This window comes from Mustela putorius, unplaced genomic scaffold (genome assembly GCF_011764305.1).
Source record: "Mustela putorius furo isolate JIRA1106 unplaced genomic scaffold, ASM1176430v1.1 tig00003859_pilon_pilon_pilon, whole genome shotgun sequence".
Lineage (NCBI taxonomy): Eukaryota > Metazoa > Chordata > Mammalia > Carnivora > Mustelidae > Mustela > Mustela putorius.
This window is the reverse complement of record NW_025422011.1, coordinates 5187233-5191251: the sequence shown is the minus strand read 5'-3', so window position 1 is coordinate 5191251 and position 4019 is coordinate 5187233. Positions and strand designations below refer to the sequence as shown.

Genomic DNA, 4019 nt, shown 5'->3' with positions numbered 1-4019 from the left:
AGACCAACAGTCTGTGAGACTTAACTTCATTTGCAAATTCTAGAGAGGATCTAAACGCCCTGGTTTCAGTCAGATGTCCATTCTGGCCCAATTTACAGTGGCCGGAGGATAGGCTCACATATTACAGAAGTGACTTTTGAGGGGGTTGGAGATCAGGTTGGAGATGGGCTTTCCAGAAGGAGAATCACTTTGAACTGAACAGATGCACTGAGAGCTTAGAGTCAGTCTCCAAACTGTCCTCCAAAAAGCATTCAAAACAGAAATAAGATACGTGAAGTACCTGATACAAAGCCTGGCAAATAGCAGACATTAGGTAAGAGGTCATAATTACTCTAAAGATGAAACAAAGATACATTATGTCTTTGCTGAATCAGCTTTCACGGAGTCCCATGTTATAGCTTCGACACTGGGCTTGTGCTGGAACTAAAAAGTGACAATGGCCCCAGCCATTTAGGAAGCCCACTATCGCACAGAACAGGGTGACTGCCTTGTTCATTTTCCCTCAGTCCGACAAACATTGTCCTTTAAGAAAAGATTGCTCTTTCCAAGATATGGTAATTTTGCTATGTTTTGCAACTCAAAAGAGATGTTCTTTCTATGCAATTCTCACAGTAAATTAATCTAATCTTTCTAAGCAAGTAAGCATCCTGATTTGGAGCAACTCCATGCTCGTGGTTCTTTCATAAAAAATATCTCAAAGGGCTTTTCAAAGGGGCATTCGTGCTGTGAGACTACCATGAAAACTGAATCAAAGGGGGAACCAAAAGTTTCTCTTGCTGATGAGAGAGAGAGAGAGAGACACTGGGTTAGTGGATACCACATTTCCTTCTCTAGATAAAGATAAATCCGTGAAAAACTGGAAAGTCTCATGTAATCAGGATTACACATCTACTAGCCATAAAGTAAAAAACAAATCACCTGTATCATGCTGTCCAATTGTCACAATTTAAAAACAAATACCCAAAAATGAAACAGAAAAATCAGAGGTCTTTTTTGTTGTTATTGTTGTTGTTAAATCAGGGATCTTAAAATACAGTATATATGGAGGAAGAGGAGAGAAGGGCATTCATGGAAGCAGTTCCATGCCAGCGCACAGGGAGATGCCATGATCATGAAGGTGGTTTTCCCAGAGGGAGGCTTAGGCTTATCCATTGTGATCTGGATGTGCTGACCCCTACGATTTCCCCAAATGTGGGAAACTCAGCTGCCTAATTCGTGGTCGTGGGGGCTGTGTTTGTGCTTTATCCTAATGATTCAATGTCCAAAAAAGACTACAGTAAATATGGGTTTCTAGCCTGGCTTCCCCATCTCCTGCATGCATGCCCTCTGTCCTCAGTTGTCTTCAGGTTTCTCACGAAAAAAGAGAGCCTTGAGTTTTAAATTTGCTACTATTCCTCTCAATTCTAAGTCAGGTATTGTGTTACCTTAGCTGTGAGGGTATCAAGTTCTATTTATTTCCTTTATTTTTGGATAAAATTAATATATACATATGATAGAGAATTTTAAAAACACAGATATATGAATATGATATAAAAAACAAGCCAAACTCTATCTGCCAGCCTCTCCTAGATCCACTATTAATTGTTTTTGGTTCTACTCTTCAGAGTCTTATTTCTCTGCATGCATATATAATTTGTTTTGCAAAAAGGGGGTTTGGATCATGTATAAGGTGTTAATACACATTGCTTATTTATACCGTGAGCATGTAGGGACCTATGTCATGTCTACTGACATCCAGCCTCTTCTGAACATCAACATCTTAACTGTAGCTGTAGCAACCCCTGCACCAGGCACACACAGATGCCCACTCAACTTCCACCCTCCCTAGCAGTTAGGGAGTATCCTGGGGCATCCAGACTTCATGGGATCCTTGGGTCTTTCATCTGGCAGAAGGTGACATGAGGAAGGAGCCTCCCTGGGAATCCATCTCTCCGCACGCACGGCCAAGAGGATGGAGCTTCCAGGAGCAACAGTGGTAGTGGCTCAACAGTAGCATCCAGCCTCGGAAGTCAAGGGAAAACTTCCCAGTGTCAGTTAGAAATTGTGAGGCTGTGTCTGCACTAATGACACAGCATGGATCACACGTTTTCCTTAGTTGCATGACCTCCAGTCATAATTATCTCACTATCCTAGAGATCCTGTGTACTGATATCCTTCAGTAAATTCCCTTTATACTTCAAGAGGTTTTTGTTTTTGGTAACTGAAAACTCGAAGCGACACAACTGTATTCCTTTGTCAATATAGTCTTAGTGAAAATGTCATTTTAAGGGCAAATATGCCATCAGATACATGCAGCAAGAGACATTTCTTCTTTCATTATCCATTTTTTAAGTACAGTTAATGCTGGTAATCTTCCTGGAATGTATTCTGGCATGTAAAATTATTTGAAGCTTTAATATTTTCTTCCAGATATTTAAGCAGTTACCTCAATCACAGTCATTGAAAATGCTTCTACTTCCTGGATATACATCATATATGTCAAGGCTAGCATTTGCCTCCTGGTCTTATAATAATTCCATTATTCTGTCTGTAGCCTTTTGACTTAATACAACAATTTCAAGCATTGCATCCTTTTTTAAAAAAGATTTAACTTATTTGTCAGAGAAAGAGCACACAAGCAGGAGGAGCAGCAGGCAGAGAGAGAGGCAGGCTCCCCGCTGATCAAGGAGCCCCACGCAGGACTCCATCCAAGGACCCAAGATCATGACCTCAGCCAACGGCAGATGCTTAACCAACTGAGCCACCCAGGAGTCCAGCACTGTATCCCTTTATTGTGTTTTAAAATAAGGTAAAGGAAATGCTCCCGTGTGATTCTCCTCATTTGCACCTGCTTATTCTTCTGAATACTCGTGTGTTTTCATGACAAAGTAAGGTTTTTCGCTGTAAAAGCGTTTAGTTCTTTATGAGTGAGGTGCTCTAGAGACCATATAAATTCCGGACACTAGCAATTCAAGATTGGTCGGAAAATGAGAGTCTGGATTATGACTCTTCAACTTTGGTGACACCTGAATTACACAGACTAAGACATCAAAGGAAAAGCTGCAGCCGGCATCCCAAATGCTTTGCTGCTTTCATCTTCAGTTACTTGTTCCTCTTTTCATGCCCACTGGGCTAGCCCTCCAATGCTGCTTTCGCTCGTTCAACGAATCCTTTCCCGCCGCAGGAAGCCCTGAGATGCAGGAGACCTTCCTTAGCAATAGATCTTTGAACAAGTTGCCCTCTGCTGGCTGTGACCCTCCCCATCACAGCAAGCTGTCCTCTGGCTCCCTTGAATTTACCAACACGGACTTCTGTTTTGGGGTCATATTCTAATAGGAAATCTTTTGCCATGGCATGACATCTCTGGCTGGATGTGAAACAGTGCAGATAACTATAAACACTGTCATTCAAAGGCCTAGCAAAGAATGCTTGATCCATGCCACATCTGAAAATCTCAATGGAGGCCATCTGTTGGCCTGAATTGCCCTACCTTTAAAAATTATGCTTTTATTTATTTTTTGAAGGCTGGGGTATAAGTTAAAATCCAATATAATCTCTAATAGAACTGGGACTTTTAGCCCCAGGCTTTTTCTATAATCAAAGGTTCTCACATGCTGGTTCTATTTTAAACATCTGATTAATTATTTCAAGAATTATAATGACCTCAGATTTTAGTCTCTGCAATCATTTTTGGCACGGTTTAATTATTTATTTAGTAGTTATGATATGCAGAACTGGCCCTGGGAGGACAGGATTGAATGAAATAGCAGAATGAAATCTCCATTTCAAAAACAAATTGTTGAGGAAGAAAAAAAATCAAAGATTTCTGATAACTCCTGTCTTCTTATAATCTATTACGGATATATCTTTTTCATCCAGAAATGGAGAAAGAGCAAATGGTAGATGTCCACTAAAAGTTTAAAAAAAAAAAAAAAAAAAAAGCACTTTCTATTTAGCTTATACACATACTTGAATTTCTTGAAGAAGCCAGAAGAGGGCAGAAGATGCTGTACATAGGATATATTTGCATAAAAAAATAT

At 40.2% G+C, this 4019-nt stretch overlaps 1 non-coding gene across 1 annotated transcript; it reads left to right on the top strand.

Moving 5' to 3' along the window:
* The first annotated feature begins 1078 nt into the window (after window positions 1–1078).
* LOC123387781 lies at window positions 1079–1249 on the top strand. Its single transcript, XR_006602276.1, has one exon. It is a non-coding gene; the product is annotated as a U1 spliceosomal RNA (small nuclear RNA).
* Window positions 1250–4019: the final 2770 nt, after the last annotated feature.